This window comes from Mya arenaria, chromosome 14 (genome assembly GCF_026914265.1).
Source record: "Mya arenaria isolate MELC-2E11 chromosome 14, ASM2691426v1".
Lineage (NCBI taxonomy): Eukaryota > Metazoa > Mollusca > Bivalvia > Myida > Myidae > Mya > Mya arenaria.
The window spans coordinates 57,791,738-57,809,703 of NC_069135.1; the positions used below are offsets into that span (position 1 = coordinate 57,791,738).

General features: G+C 34.7%; 2 long non-coding RNA genes across 2 annotated transcripts; both read right to left on the reverse strand.

Annotated features, from left to right (window-relative positions):
- Positions 1-3,920: 3,920 nt before the first annotated feature.
- LOC128216835 (uncharacterized) lies at positions 3,921-9,146 on the reverse strand. Its single transcript, XR_008258142.1, has 4 exons — positions 9,117-9,146; positions 8,022-8,098; positions 6,935-7,037; positions 3,921-6,044 (listed from the first exon to the last, which is right to left on the reverse strand). It is a non-coding gene; the product is annotated as an uncharacterized LOC128216835 (long non-coding RNA).
- A 30-nt stretch (positions 9,147-9,176) lies between these two features.
- LOC128216836 (uncharacterized) lies at positions 9,177-12,294 on the reverse strand. The gene is made up of 3 exons (XR_008258143.1): positions 12,203-12,294; positions 11,332-11,475; positions 9,177-9,222 (listed from the first exon to the last, which is right to left on the reverse strand). It is a non-coding gene; the product is annotated as an uncharacterized LOC128216836 (long non-coding RNA).
- Between the last annotated feature and the right edge of the window lie 5,672 nt (positions 12,295-17,966).

Consider the following 17,966-nt stretch of genomic DNA (forward strand, 5'->3'; position numbering starts at 1 on the left):
ATGCATGATTTTCAACAAATAATTCGTTCGAAAACATAATTTTTTGACATTTTGTAAATAAATACCAAACGTACTTACTCGAATGGAATCGACTGTCACTTCCCACACGTATTTAGCTTGAACTAATGGAATTTACGATAAATCTCTGCTGTTACTGATGATCTGCACAATCGATATTTTTTTTAAAAAAGGACCGGAACTACCCAATACTCAAGTGGCGCAAATGGTTTCGAACTTTCCAATCGGGGTAACTCTGTATTGCGGTAGATGGCCATTCAGCCTCAAAAAAGAAGACTACTCATCAAGCATAAATGGCTCTCTATAAAAAATTGAATGTGGAAATGGTAATATAAACAGAACAGAATATCGATCTATATTCGAATGTCATGACAACATCAATATGACAACCATTTTTCAACCATCCTCAATGTTGAGGTATCGACCGTATTTCAACGTCGTTTCAACGTCGAAATGTCGACAATTTTTCAACGTTGAAGCTTCGACGTGGTTTCAACGTTGAAATATTGTTGATTGACGTTGTGACCAATATTCAACTATATTTCAACGTTGAAACAACGTTGTGTGCCTGCTGACATTCACACTTTCATTTTTTATGCCTGAAACGAAATTAATACTACTTTGCGGCAAACGTTCCACTTTACGACAATTGTGTTTGTATGTGAGTGAAGAGTAAAGTTCGTATAGATTTTAACTCTAATGACTTATCTCTCGCCTACGTAATAGGTCATGTGACTGATTTTAGGGTACAGACTAAAACGCAGACAACATATATATATATATATATATATATATATATATATATATATATCTACTTAGGGCATTAAGGAGACCGTATGTATTTTACGGCATTAAGGAGACAATTTGTATATTTTTTGTTTTATACTTTATTTTGCTTTTTTGTTGATAATTTAGTATTGAAATGATCATTTATTATGTGTACAAGATTTAGGCTTCTTAAATTAATTAACAAAAAATATACGTAATTTGCGGTCTCCTTAATAATTTGTAAGTATGTTGCAGGTTTTAAGGGGACCGGTATATATGTCGAAGGGTTTATGGAGACCAGTGTATATATAATATTATTTTTGAGGCATTAAGGGGACCATCCATATTTTATGGCATTAGGGGGACAAATTATATATATCTTACTTTTGACAGTGAAGGCTCCCGTAACCTTAAGAGACAACTTTGTAATAGTATTTTTATATAATTGTGTGTAATAAATCCACAAACATTGACCGGTCGAAACGGGAGGACTGCAAATTTCATAGGATATTCATCAGAAATCTTTTACAGACCATCTCATTCATTAAATGAAATTCAGCTTCAGTCACTTGGTATGTGTACCGTTTGATCAACAAAAAATATAATGGCCAGGGGCGGATCCAGGAATTGTCGTTAGAAGGGGGCGTTACTAAGGGGCGTTTGCAGGAGGATTGAGGGTTACTCAATCAAGAAATTTTTAACAATTTGTAGTCGGAAATGATGCATTATGTGCGTATTTATTTTCTTCTCATATATTGACACAAAAAGTAAACTTGGACGATTTTAAAGGCAGCGCACGCCGATTGCGCCCCATTCTCAATCCGCTAGTGAATGGTGACTTAATATTTGATATATTATGGTTAAATAGAACTTTCAGTTGAATTATATAGAAACTGTAAATTCTAAATACAAGTTTTGTGCTTGTAAAAACAATAAAAGTTTTGTCTGCACAGGAATGTGTCTGTTAACGCTTGAACAGTTAGCTCATGATTAAAGAACATTGTTCATTGGGTTCATTGTGACCCATGGAAGTTTTTTTTATTAAATTCCAACTTCCCCTTAAATTTTACTTGCCTAAAACTTTAACCTAAGTCAATCAGGGGCCATAACTTGTATTATGGAGTTATGTAACCTCATTGGCTGATGGTCCTGAACAATTGTGTGAAGTATTAAGTCAATTGAATGAAGGGTATAGAACGCCTTAACCAATAGGCTACGGAGACGGTTTTAATGCATGTACTCAATTGCAGATTCAGGGGGGGGGGGGTCGGTCCCAGCGCGCGCGCCGTCCCCCACCCCTTTGAATCGTCCGTTTATAATACGTTCTCAGTCAATATCGGGAAAAAATACAATATTAAGATAAAAATGCACTATTTCGGACTATAAATTAGGGGAGTCTAACCCCCACCCCGGTCCAACATTTTAAGCCATTCAATTTCTGTTCTGAGGGAGGGGCGGATGTGGAAAGATTAAGCCCATGAGTTTCACGTACCCCTTCTTAAGTCAATTCCTGGATCTGCCACTGATATCTGTAATCAGATTTGTTGTTTCATAATGTTATAGTTCCTTTAAACAGTTTAAACCTTTTAATGGCATCAAAATAAACAGACGCATGTTCAGTAAAAACATACTCTGTATACAACGTTCTCGTACTCCAGAGCGATGATGCTATGCATTATATTTATCATCATCTGACTGACTGAGTAACTGCCAAAACTTTTCCGTTTAAAGAGACTCTCTCATGTTTTGGCACCAAACATATTTTTCCTCGTAATGCATCTAAAAACACTTACATGTATATTTATTTTACTCCTTGGTACTGAAATTGCAGAAATAATAGTAACCAGGTTGATTTTCTTTTATACTTCAATTGCATTTTTAAAAAACCGATTAAAGTATTAAAAATTAATCTTGTTCAAGTTGGGAGCAAGCACATGGGGGTGCAGATAACACATAGAATAAAAAACGGATCGCTTATCCACTCGCCCACAGGGACTCATACTAAGGTGTTGAATATTTTAACCTTAATGGAAGTTATTGGTTTATCACGTGATTATGTCAATCAACTGATTGTGCAACAGCCTTTTGTTGAATCGGGTTAGTAACGCATGTCAAAATTTTGGACTTCAAAGACTATATTTTAGCACATATCAACATTTATTGAAGGGTTTCAGCCATCAATAGCTTGGCTTTAACACTTCGTTTGATTCGCCATACTTTATTTCGTAATAACAATCTATAAAATCCAAGTAAAAGATGCATTTTCAAAACACTTAACGCTTCGCTTATATTCACTCAAAAACTCATGTTCGAAAGATTTAAAAAAAGTATGTCATAATCATATGCTCTTTAGCGGCTGAGTTTCTTAATATTTAAATCTCTTATAAATTTGCCAAATAAAATTCAACATGGGTAAACAATTATAACAAATAACGTATTTTATGTATTGCAACATATTTATAAAAAGATAAAGTCAATTGAATCAAATGACCATTTTCAATGTACTTTCTTTCTCGCGGAAAGTGGACATTTCATCTTACTCCAACAAGTGTGGGGTATGGTTGATTCTCTTCGTGACTGAAATCAACTTTTTTAAACACTTGGTGCATTTCAAATCTAGTCCATATAAACAGCCCCTTCAGATTCTTTGACGATTGCATTTCCATGGGAGATCACTGCGTATGATAAACATACAAGTGTTGTTTAGCCACACTGTGGTTTCAATTATGTCAGGGGCGTAGCTACTCCTCTATTCATGTGAATTCATGTGCTGGGGGGTTCAGGAATTCAGAATTTTTTTAAAAACCATGGTGCAATCTAGTGCATTATTTAGTACTGGAAAATAACCAGTTTTAGATTCATGTAGTCAAGTTCGCATACTGCAACTTTGGTTGATTTTTTTGTCAGAATCATGTGGATTCAGCCGCGTATTCACGTATAGGCGGCTACACGCCTGTATGATGTGCATATGAATGTATAATTTGGTTTAAATGATGCATAATTAATGTAACACCTCCTTGCTGCTACACCAATAGAAACTTCATGGGATGTTAATAGTAAAAGAACTAGCACTGACGTTCCCATTTTTGTCTGAGTCATTTAAATAACAGATAACAAATTACAAGGTAAACAAATTTGTTTTGACTTCTTTAATGAATTATATAAACACATTGTACAAAGATATCATGACATATTTTAAACAATAAGTATGGTTGTCAATTAAACAGTATGCTAGCTTTAAAGATTTAGGCAAACCATTGGAATTTTACGGCGGTCTTAAAAGGTGTATTTAAAGCTGCAATCTCACCGATTGATCGTTTTGACTACCGGTACTCTTTTATTGTTTGTCAATAAATGGAGTATTTTTTGCAGAAATGTCTAGACCCAATTTTAAGTGATATAAGACTGCTGAAAAAAGATCAGATTGCAGTTCATCATATTTATGTTAAAAAAATGATGTTTTATGACTAAAAGCATTACGAACAATGACTAAAAGCATTACAAACAATTTAATGTAAATTACTTTTTCGGCAGTTTTACCAAACATTTTTGATTGGTTCTATTGTGAATTATCTAATATGACTGAATTAAAGGAATGATAACCAAATCAGCCGATTTTGAGACAATTTTGTGTCTAAACTGACAATCTGTAAGAGTGCAGCTTTAAGTTTTGATCTAAAGCTTCATTTACACATTGTTATATTGTCAATAACTGTTTAAAAGGTCTCATGTACTAAATAAGATAATAATTTTCATAATATCTAAAATTGATTAAAATAAATAAAGTACCATTATACCTATTTCTTAATAGTGCCGTTTCTCATCTGACAATATCATTCAAAGCCATCATTTCAACTATGAATTTATTTTTAACTTTCAACTTTTCTATAGCATATGCAACAAATTATACCAAAAATACAAGCCATGAACAATATGATTGTTCAACTTGCATTATCTTTGACCTTTTGATATGACCATTTTCCAGTTTTGTTTATTTGTAAGTTGTGCCCTGAAGAATAAAGTATGACTATGAATCAAAAACAAGCAATAAAAACACTAAAAATATACCCCAATCCCTGTAATTTCTAATACAGTAGTAAAATCAAGAAATTAAACATTTAGAGCTGCACTCTCACAGATATACCGTTTCCACAACTTTTTTTGTCTTCGAATGAGCAAGTTTTTGCGTAATTATCTGCAAACCAATGATAAAAGATTGCTGACAAAAGATCAGATCGCAGATTTCATATTTCAGTTCGAAAATTAATGTTACTAACGGTTTAAGAAAAGTGCATAAAAAATATCAATGTTTTAACTTAAATAGAAAAATCTGGGATTTAATTTTTCGCAAAAATTGGATGGTTCCAATCCAAGACATAAAATGAAAAAAGTTGTCAAAACATCCAAAGTGTGAGAGTGCAGCTTTAACGTTTGAAAGTAACTCTGTTTGCCTCGTGCCCCTAAACAGGGTTTAATTATATTATATGCCCAGTGGGCTTGTCCCTGTATATTTGATTGTATGATTGCAGTAATGGATACTGGTCTAATTATCTTCTGACAATTTTTCACCAATTTTAAAGAATGAGAAAACATATTAAGCTCATATAACGCTGTACAATTTAATCTCATTCATAAGGTTGAGAAAAATTCCCTAAAAATATTAATTGTGGAGACATATCTTATTTAAATACATACAGGAAATGGCGACATCATTTACCCTTTAGTATGAAAAAGGCAGTTTCCTGATATTTGAATAGCGGTTTTTTATTTAAGCATCTCAATTCATAGTATGTATGAAGTTTCAAAGGAAACCAAATCATTGTAACGATTGTTTTCAAAATAGATTCACACTCTTGATAAACTTCTTTTCCTAGTTTCAACTTTTCAGACTTTTTGATGAGCCTGCACCTTCCCCCTCTTATGCAGTGGCTTCAAGCAATAAAGCTACCAGCTCAAGTTGCACAGCTGGTGAACAAGACTGCTGATAGTCGGCAAACTGCACACTTGATGCCATAATAAATCATGTCCATCGACTTCCAGAATGAAGAAATGACAGCAGCACAGAATTGATTTCAATTGGACCTCTGTACTTTCATCACCTTGTTGTAGTCAAAGACTATGTCTTAGTGTGCAGTGCGGGATCTTGAGAAGCTTTCTGCTCGTCTGATGAAGTAAGTTTGGCAGAGTGTGACACTCCTATCTACTCATATGGCTAGACACCTGTGATCTATGTCTTCTTGTGTGTGCCCAACCATCACCTGAAGAGAATTTAGAGGAAGTTAGTGCTTGATAACAAGTCAATGTGACAAAACAAGGTCTTTCATTTATGCCACCAAGAACTAGTATTCCAAGTTTCATAACTCGTATGTTAACTCAAAGCAATTGAGCAGAAACTGTTTGGTAATTAATTTTAAGTCACTGCTTCCACTTATACTGCAAGTAATATTGAACGTGAACCGACTGACCCAAATGCAATTCTAAATAATTTTTATGTGCAGAAACCTTAATCCTATTGACACAAAAGTAATCCAATTGTATGTCTTCATAAAACATTCTACAACAATATTTGTCAATTTAACTCAAAGATTGATTATTGTTTTTTAGTCAGACAAACACAGAGATGGCCCTATATCGCTCACTTGATTTGAGAAAGGATTCTAACTTAGTTATTGTTTGGACACTTACTGAACACTTTTGGTCTGACTTTATAATGCAGCTGGTGAAAATATTAAAAGTCCCTTAATAATGGGCTTACAAAAACATAAAAAAATGTATTTGTTTAAAAAATTACAAAGGGCCATAACTCTTACAATATTTAAGTTTGTATTGAGCAGAATAAAAGGCTTTGCCTAAAATACAACCTTAAAACTATATTTACAAGTAAAACAAAAAAATCTACAAATATGTTTTTAGTATCTGGTTTTTGAGAGTGAATGATCAGAAGAAAACATCACACATTCACAATCATATTAAATAATAATTTAGTTTTTTTAAATTATATTATATTTCAAAAACACTGCAAAAGACAAGACACTTACGTTTCAATTTCTTGATTTAATACAGTGATGATTATCAATTCTTATGAAGGGAGATGGGTCTTACACTCTAACCAGTGCAACTTGCATGTTCTTAGTCGCTCAGTTATTACCTTTCTTAAAATTCTCCTCTTGATCTGAGCCACGCCAAAATGATGGGAGATGCTTTTGTTTTTCCATCAGAATGTATAGCACCTCTGTGTTTCTGTTTGTCTCCTGAAATAGTAAAAGTTTATTAATAATAATAACAATAATAATAATCAGTGACTTTTATTGAAATTATTTTCACCGATTGTGCCTTGCACATTGGGGAACAAAGTTGACTTCTGAGGAGAAGATTTTTCCATATAGACATATAGCAAAAAATAGCTCCGCACCCTGGAGCAATGTTTTTTATAAATCAATATCCAGTGAAGAAAATTCATACAGGGTATTGAAACATATTTTGCTTCAAATAAAGACTTTTAACAAAGATAACTTAACTAGCTCTTCATCATATTAAATAAAAATTAACACAGTCTATGCCACACACGGAGCCCCGCATTTGATCTTTTACCAAAGTTTGATTGAGAGTTTAGTTTCACAGGTCTATTAAAGCTGCACTCTCACAGATTAAACATTTTGAAAAAGGTTATATTTTTTATCTTAGAATGAACCAATGTATGCGAAAATGATGACAAAAAAATGTCTTTGAATTCCCGTCAAACATGTCCGAACCAAATTCAAACTATGGATAATCACTGTCATTCACGATGAAATTCAGCACTTCTTGCCCAGTATATATACCCTTACTTTAAGCAGAAGGCAAATTAAAACAAACACATTTGTACGAAATTTAATCAAACTTTAAATGGTAGTAGGATTGTCATTTGTTCACGTAATTTTCAAGAATCAGGAAGTGGGGAACATTATAAAGCCATTTAACAATACAAAGAAGACGATTTTCTATTGAATGTACAATAGTAGTACCGGGGTAATATGCAAATAGTTATTATCTCAAGAAAAGGACATCAAGACCAATTCATTTACCAGTAGCATCTGACAGTCAATAATGGTTCTGAGTTTAAAGAGCATAATTTTCATTTTATTGTTTGTTTAATCATTGTATATTTAACACCAGTTGTGAAGAAGGAGTTATCATTATATAAGATTATATTATCTGGCAGTGGTTGAAAATGTAAAGTGAGACCAGTTTTTTACCTGTTATTGAACAAACTGTTATGTTGGCAGGACTGTCCTCCTCAGCAATGCAAGAACAGCAATGACTGGCTGGCACTCTGTAAAATGGCGATTAAAACATTTTGTCCAATTAAAACTGTCCCTTTCTAAACAATCCATCAGCAATATATATAAATGAGCTGCGCCATGTGGAAATGTATCTTGGGAAGTTTCCATTCCATGTAATGATGTCATAAAGATGAGCAGAAGACATTACTTACTATGCAGTAAAAGTTCTTACTTTAACAGTAAAGATATCTTTTTTTGAGAAAATTTATCAAAGTGAGCTCTTTTATGTCATGTTTCTAAGTCTTGTACACATCTATGTTACATATATAAATAATAAACAGGAATAAAATGAGGAGTTGTGTACACACTTATTCCTCCTTATGTACTGTGTAACTCATGAAAAACAATCCATAATTCTAGTAAATCTCTAGAATTCCCTTACTTTTCTCGCTGTACAAAAATGAATGAGGAGTTGCAAACAAGCAGGGCCATAAAACTTTTGCTATTTAAACTGTACCGCAACAGCAATTTAAAGACAGTGATACTCATTGATGGAATAGGCACTTAGACAGCTACATTTTCTGAGAAATGGAGATCAGACTAAATTCTCCAGAGATAATTTATAGATTTATTTGAAATAAAGAACATGTTACAGTGTTTGTGTTAAACTTGTTACTTAACCCTGATTTAACAAAATCATTACCTTCAAACTGGTGATAAAATAAAAACAAATATACCTTATTAAACACTGTTTACTATCACATCTGTACCCCCCCCCCCTTCTTACATACTTAAGCAGCTGTTACCAAAGTAAAGAATGAAAGGTCCACAAGACCAATTATAAACCATGAACCATGAGAATCCTGTTTATTAATTTGATTTTAAATCACCCAAAAGGCTTTCTACACATAATGGTTCCTTAATTTAAATCTAGTCTCCAAAGGTGTCACAGTGGTGATTTCATTGAAAGACTTGAGATACGTTATTTAAAAAAATGATGACAGGAAAGCTTAAACGCAGAAGTCTGGCCGGGTATATGAGCCTGGAAATAAATACGCAAAAGCTCACCATGCTGCTAAGGAGTCTTATATAATTCCCGGCCCCAGTTCAGCTGGAGATATCCACACGGCTGGAAAACCGGCCCGGTGCATCCAAGCTTCACCATCGGCAGTATCTGCAAGAGGAGGGTGTAAATCTGGGAAAACGCATTTATAATCAATTTGCGAAAGTTCTTATCCGTCATAAGTAGTGAACATGTATGTGGCTTATAGAACATCTGAAATTAAGTTTAATGAAGGAGACAAAGTTCGGTCTGGGATCTAAACCTGGATTTTGATGGTGAAATTGTAAGGGCCGAATTCAGAACATCCACTCTCACTCACACTCCAACCACATTCCCGTAAGGGACACTCAAATGATCACTTGAGTGGAATATGGGGAGTGACACTCAAGTGATCTGTTCGTATTCACACGCCTCGCTAACACTCCACTTCATCAAGTGAGCAATACAGTATATAATTATACACGTATGTTTACATGATCATATCGGATTATCTGTTTGACTATGGTGATGTTTACATTATACATTGTAAACATATGTTTATTTGAGATTTGAGTACCTTATTGTTAGTTATGGCAACAAACAAATGATAATAAGTGTTATTCTAAAACTGATATTTTCATTTTAAAACAATTGGTTAATAAAAATAAACGTTTTGGGTTGTAAATAACTGTTGCAAAATACGTTTAAATGCATGTTTTTTGTTGTCATTGTTGTTGCTGTTTTAAATATGTAGCCGTTTTCCATTGTATCACGTAATTTAAATATGTATTCATATATAATCTTGCTTTTGTATTCTACATAAAGCGGTCTTGGGCGTTTGAAAATAATATATGGAAGTTGAAAAAATAGCAGATGGATAGAATTAGCGAATGAATCTACTTCTTATGGGGAAATAACACCTCGGAGTGAAAAACAACTCAAGAAATGTAGGGGAAAATGGATGAAGATGACGATAATAATAATAATAATGATGATGTTGATGATGATATGGTGGTGTTGGTGTTGGTGGTGCTGCTGCTGGTGTTGGTGGTGCTGCTGCTGCTGATGATGATAATAATAATAATAATAATAATAATAATAATAATAGTAATAATAGTAATAATAATCCAGCTGAATGTAGGCTGGAAAATACATATCAATTCCCTTACCACGCTATGAAATGGCCTAGCGGCGTCAAGTTAGCGGCCTGGCGGCCTAGCCGCCTCATGTGACTAGCGGCCTAAAATTGTTTCCTATTCCAAAGCATTTTATATGCGTTCTTTTCTAAAACAATGATAAATTAAATGTCCTTTTCATATATCAACATCCTTTAGCGAATATCAGCATTTCCCCCTTTTCATGGGCTGCTGGATGAGTTTTGGGGATTTTTAGGCCGCTAGGCCACCAGGCCGCCAAGTTCACGCCGCAAGACCGCTCAAGCGTGATGTATTTTGCATAGGAAAACAATTATTTTAGCATTGTTTTAGAAGAAAACTCATATAAAAATGCGCTGAAGTAGAAAACAATTTAAGGCCGCTAATGTACGACTAAAAACATTGATTTATCTTATTTTCCATTTAAACCATTGAACCTTGAAATAGATAACAAATTTAGGCCGCTAGTCCGTCAACCTCACGCCGCTAGGCCGCTAACTTCATGCCGCTAGGATGCTAACTTCACGTACCTTTAGCTGCCTGTCTTTGCAGCCATTGATGAATTGCAAACATCAACATTGCTGGGGGTTCAAGATCATTGTGAAACAAAACAAATATATGATAGGCGCATCCTTTTGAATTTGTTTTGTTTATAGATGGCCACGTTATTGAATGAACATGTACTTCAATGGATTATCCCGGTCTCTTAAATATTGTCTGGGAACGAGCATGTCCCTTATTTGTTCCAAATATTTGATATATTTCATCTTTTCTACTTGCCATGTACTTTTTTCACATACACTCATTCAATTCCTATTCACAACCAATCCTCGAGGGCGGTTAATGTGGCCTAGCCGAGCACTCACAAATGTCCCACTCACGCAAAACACTTGAGTCTCACTCACACCTGTGAATACGGATATACCTTTCACTCGAAAATATCTCGACCGTTATGTGATTACAGAGGATTAACTCATTGAGTGTGAGTGAGAGTGATTGTTCTGAATTCGGCCCTATGTTTTGTTCAAATGAAGTATAAACTTACAGTGAGTACAGAGATATCTTGAAGTCCAGATTTATCGCTTACCTTAAGTTCGTAGGGCTACAATTGAGAGCTTTTCTGTAAATTGCAGGAACTGTCCCCTTGAGCCTATTGTCTGTTAGGGGAATGGTGGCTTAGGTGATTGGTGGTACCACTCTGCATTTCTTATCCACACAAAACACAGTGTATCTGAAAATGACAGAGAATGGCCATGCACTTATGAAAGCTATGCTAGAAATACGCCGTTATGAGTGTATCAGATGACATTTCCACACAGAAATTGTGAGGCCTCCAATACAGCAGTACTGACATCAATGACGAAAACATATATATCTGTCATGGAGCTATGCTGGTTCTGTGGCGTCAAAACCACTGCAACTGGGCAATTCACTAGAAACATCTTTTCAGAAAAAAGAAACAACCAATACTGTGTAGCCTTTGTCACCCAGTGAACACCCAGAGCATCTAGTTACTTTGAGCATCTATTTACTTAGAAGTAGCCACATTAAGATCTCAAATTAACAAAAAAGTGTATCCGTAAGCTTTCAAATACTGAACGAAGTGCAACTTTAAGGGGGGCTGCGAGCAAATATTGTCAAGGGCAGAAATCTCGCAGAAGTTTGAAAAAGATTATGCAAAGCTCTAGCTTGATGATTTTGGCCCAATTTCAAATTGTTACTCAGGAACACGGCGGTGTAAATTTAATCTAACATCAATATAGTTACACAGGAAAATAAGAAATAGCTTTAAACTCTCTAACATTCATGGCAGAGTGTCTGATGACGGTCCAGTATGCCAAAAGGATGGAGAATATGTGAAGCATGCACATACACACCTTTACAGCCCAACATTTGGTTATGGTTTCACAGTTATTCATTTACACAAACTCACAATCAATCAATCAATGCACACCCACCTGGAAAGGTACGACATCCTTTGGAAGAGATGAATCTTGCAGTCTGGTAGACGGTTGCTGACTTAACTTTAATGTCCCAAGCAGCAACTGCAATTAGATAAACATGTTGATGTTCGCACTAAAACAAAGCTTAGTATTGAGTTAAATTAAACATGCAACCTGTTGGCTGGGGTAACATATCTAAATCCTCAAATGGATGATCTGATCCCAGCCAACAGATCAGCGAAACACGAATTGTATTGCGTGTCCGGGGGGGGGGGTCCCAAGGATATATCTTGACGCAACTTACCATAGCCGCCTTGCGTTTTTGTTCACAAAGCCGGCACACACAGTTCATTCTCTGTTTGCATGTTGTGTACTGAAAAGTTCCAGCTTTCCATGACACTTGCAATAAACCTATCCATGAATTAAAACAAATTAACAAATAACTACCAGGTAATTATGGAAAAATAAATGTCATTTTTTACTTGATTGATAAATACAACTTATATTGCAGTCAAACTGGATAAAATATCAGAAAAATGTGTCCTGTTCCAAAAAGTGTGTTTTGAAGTTGCAGACAATAGTCCAAAGACCAAGAATTTAAGTGTTTAGACAGGGGCAGGCAAATCTTAAAAAAAATGTCAAAATTTTAAAATTTAAATAAAACTAAAATTGTACAAACCTTATATAAATCATGTGTACACTTGAGAATATATACAAGGATACAATGTACACATAATCAAACGCTACCTGAGAGAATCATTTTTTTTTCAAGAACTACTTGAAGGGGTACTGTGACCCGCAAGCATTTCGTTGTGGGCGGACACCTTTAAACCTCTTTCCCGCTCATTAATTAAACACATCTTATGTTTTGTCAGTGCCGGTTTTGATGACCAGTATAAATCTAAAAGCAGTTTTTCTGCCAATATTTACCCAAATGATTTGGATGAATGCTTAACAAGAAAGTGCAGTGTACACAATCAAATAAAGTATTTAGTGTTCCAGAAATAATGAGCAATCTGAAATCTGACCCCTTACATTCCTTAAATATTCACAAAGAGTTAAGGTTCAAATTTAAGCAACATAAATCACATTCAAGCAGAATAATTTTAAGCAAAAATGAGCATGAAAATAGAAACCAACTGAATTGTATTTTCAAATGTTCCATCCGTGTTTGTTTGTTATCTTTTTATGATTCAAATGGTAAAAAATGGTGCAAATGTGAGAAGCTCTGAAGAAGAAAACTGATATTTTAATAGAAATAGTGATGAAATCACTGACATTATGTTTACTTAGCATCTAAAGCAACAGACCAACCAGACCTACCAGTATGCTAATCTATATTTAACTGCTAAATTTTAAAAACTCTAAACATACAGATAAGATAGATCTGTGGCGCAGTTGTTTACATTGTGTGATTAAAATTAAATTTTTGGTGGTGATTAGTATAAATCCAAGATTTGTTTTCAGAAGATCAGCAATAATGTTTTTTCTTTGTCTCAATGAAAAATGTAATGTTCAAGTTCATAAGCGCTGTTTAATCTGAGAATTTCCCTTGGTGTGAACCGCTTACTGTGTCCAAGTTATCCAAGCTGAATCTAAGACATTACTACAATATGGGCAATTTGCTCTGCCATTTTTATAGATAATTGTGTATTCCAAAGGTTTTCTTTTGGTACATTGAACTCACAACAATATTTGAACTCCTGACGTCCAGCACCGCTGTCAGATTATCTAATCCAACCACTATGCCATTGCATGCTCTTTACTGAATGAAAGATAAATGAATACTCACAATTTTGAACAGTATTTTTTTGGTCACAGATAGCAACCTTTTAACCCCACTTTAACCTGTCTTCCCTATTTGGCAAACAGAGAATTTTTAGAAAATTTGTTATCTGATGATCCTGTAAATTTTGTGTGGATAGACTAAATACTGTTCGAATTTAGCAAATCAAAACTAACATTTTGGGTTTATTCAGTGTAGACCCTAAAATATCAATTTTGATTTATAAGTATGTAGGTTTGTTCAAAAGCTCAGTACAGTTTACTTTACTTGTTAAGTTATCCAATTTCTGTAAATAAATGTTACTAAACTTGACTATAAAATACTGTAGGGGGGCGTGTCGTAAAGTTAAGAAAAAATCCAAATAAAAATAATGCAACAGTCAATTGCAGCATGGGCCCCCAAGGTCCTGCTAATAGCGGGGACTTTGACTTTCCGTCCAGCCAATCCCAGGTAAAATTCCTGCTCTGCACAGACAAACAGCTGGTAAAAGCCCTGTCCAATGAATTATGGTCATTTCGTAACCGCTCATTGTTGGTCATTTCGTAACCATTGTGTTAGTCAATTCGTAACCGTTAAGAAATCGAATGGTCATATCTTAACCGTTGACTCCTATAATTATGAGGAATTAGTTTAATACCATTTGAATTTACAAAATAAGTTTACGGTAAGTATAAAACATAAAAATAACAACATAAACAAAGTTAAATCTAGTAGTTGTATTCCTTCTTTATTCCTAATAGTGTAGTGCGATTTGCCAATAAACTCTGAAACTATGACAAATAGAAACATTCACACTAGCTATTTTTTATGTTGCGAAGGAAATATTTTAAGTAGGCTGAATATTAAATGTAATAATTTTTTAATTCATAGATGTTCTACCATTAAGAGGAATTGTGACCTTAAGCCAATATTTTTTAAATATATAGACCATATAACTTTAGAATTTCATTTTTTTTAAATTGCATAGAAGTATTGTAAAATGTAGTAAGTTTGCCGAATGAGAGTATGCGCTTTTTATATGCTTATTGTATTAAAAATGTGCCCATATGTTTAATTTTGTATCTTGTTATTGGAAATTAATACATTGGAAACTCACTAAACCGGACAAGGTCCGGACTGGGCAAAATTTCCGGTTTAGTGGGGATTCGATGTACGGAGTAAGTTTACTCAATATATTAACTGAGTTAACCTTTAAAGGCTTTTGTCCTCTAGGGACAGTTCAATTCTCCGACGTTTAGACGGAGGTTGAGACATGATTAAAGCACTTGCAAAAGTGATAAGCATAATTAAACATTTCTGCGTTTTTATAACCATCTTTTTTCCAAGTCTTGAAATAAAACAACTCTCGTAATTTAATGCTTGTTTAGTATGTTTGATAGTTTAATTAAAGCACCGCTCTAATTTGATTCAATCATAGAAGTCTTTAGATAAAACAACACTTCAAAATGATCACTAAAAAACCGTTTCTAGTTCTTTATTTTCTGCAACAAACAAATAAATGTTTTAATCAATTTTCTTTTCACAATTATTTTTATTTATTAAAATCTTAGATGTTAAGGGAGCAAATCCCTTTTTAGATTGGAACATACCGAATAATAATAAGCGACGATGTAGTGGTAAACCAAGTTTGCTAGAAATCAATCGAGTTTCTCCAAAATACAAGCAAAAATTACACCGGATGTTGATACTTGTGATTTAGTTTCGGATGAACAAAATCCGGATAAATCATTTGCTTTTCATCCAAAGGGTGGACGATTTATACTACTGTACAAAAGTCATAAAAATAAACGAAAAAAAACGTTGAATATGTATTTTAAACACTTGCCAAGTTACCATTCTCTTTCCGTAAGAGATAAACGCCATACTGCATAATTGCACGGAGATGGTACCACGGAGATACCCGAAAATTTCCGTTATATTCCGGAAAGTTAAATTTCTGTATACTTGAAAATTTGGATGCTGATGGTACACGAAATATCGAATTTCCTTATTTCTGTTTTTTATGGAATGAAACTTCGGGATAATATACAATAGGCTTTAAATAAAGTAAAACAAATAAAAAATGCTTAGTATATAGCTATTTTTGACCAAAATTATGATTTTTTCCCTGGTCGCCTTAATAGCTATTTTTATGGATACACAAATATACACGCACAAAAGTTTAAGAATATTTTTTTTTGATAATAAAAGATAATAAGATTTAAAACAATGAAATGATCTCGTAAATAAACATTCAAGCTTATCAACTTACTATCAATGGACATTTTTATTGACATTTGATACATCAAATCTGGACTGAAAATATTAAGGAGACCAATTTTTGTCGCCTTAATCCAGCGGTCCCCATAATGCCTAGATTAATATATATATGGTCACCTTAATATCTGTAGTAGATATATATATATATATATATATATATATATATATATATATAGTAACGCATACAACAAATGCAAAGAAAGTTTTTCAACTTTGCATACAACATACACAAAGAAGGTGTTAAGAAACGCATACAATAAAGAATACGAGCAAACTATTGAATTTAAAGTTTAAGTGTTTTAAAATAAAGTTAAGTTTTAAGTTTATTATTTTATGACTTACATCAAAAAGAACACGTTTATGATGTAATTGATTGGGTATGATGTCTTTTGTTATTTTCTTAGGGAAAATATTTTCACCCCTTACACGTTGCATGTTCGGGGTCCGTACTTTTATCCCTTCGAAGTTGCATTTACGGAGTCGGTACTTTTATCCCTTACACAATGCATGTTCGGGGTCCGTACTTTTATCCCTTCGAAGTTGCATTTACGGGGTCGGTACTTTTATCCCTTACACAATGCATGTTCGGGGTTCGTACTTTTATCCCATTGAAGTTGCATTTACGGGGTCCGTTGTTTTATCCCTAATACGGTGAATGTACGGGGTCGGTACTTTGATCCTTTATACGTTGCATGTACTTTAATTCCGAACATTAGAGTGTTCATCCCAAACATGCTAGTGTACGAGGTCTATGCTTTCATCCCAAACATGCTAGTGTACGGGATCCGGACTTTCATCCCAAACATGCTAGTGTACGGGGTCTGTACTTTTATCCCATTGAAGTTGCAATTACGGGGTCCGTTGTTTTATCCCTCATACGGTGAATGTACGGGGTCGGTACTTTGATCCCTTATACGTTGCATGTACTTTAATTCCGAACATTAGAGTGTTCATCCCAAACATGCTAGTGTACGAGGTCTATGCTTTCATCCCAAACATGCTAGTGTACGGGGTCCGGACTTTCATCCCAAACATGCTAGTGTACGGGGTCTGTACTTTTATCCCAAACATGCTAGTGTACGGGGTCCGGTCTTTCATCCCAAACATGCTAGTGTACGGGGTCCGTACTTTCATCCCAAACATGCTAATGCACGGGGTCCGTACTTTCATCCCAAACATGCTAGTGTACGGGGTCCGGACTTCCATCCCAAACATGCTAGTGTACGGGGTCTGTACTTTTATCCCAAACATGCTAGTGTGTGGGGTCAATACTTTTATCTCAAACATGCTAGTGACCGGGGTCCGTACTTTCATCCCAAACATGCTAGTGTACGGGGTCCGTACTTTCATCCCAAACATGCTAGTGTACGGGGTCCGTACTTTCATCCCAAACATGCTAGTGTACGGGGTCCGTACTTTCATCCCAAACATGCTAGTGTATGGGGTCCGTACTTTCATCCCAAACATGCTAGTGTACGGGGTCCGTACTTTCATCCCAAACATGCTAGTGTACGGGGTCCGGAATTCCATCCCAAACAGGCTAGTGTACGGGGTCCGTACTTTGAACCCTAACATGCTAGTGTACGGGGTTAGAGCACGCACGAATATTCACGATGTACGAGGACCGTTCATTCTTGTATATTCTACCATTTGACGCAGTGAAATACGAACTGGAGATTGGAAATTTTGAACTTAAGTTTGCAGACATTAAGTGTGAACAATACATTCTGTATA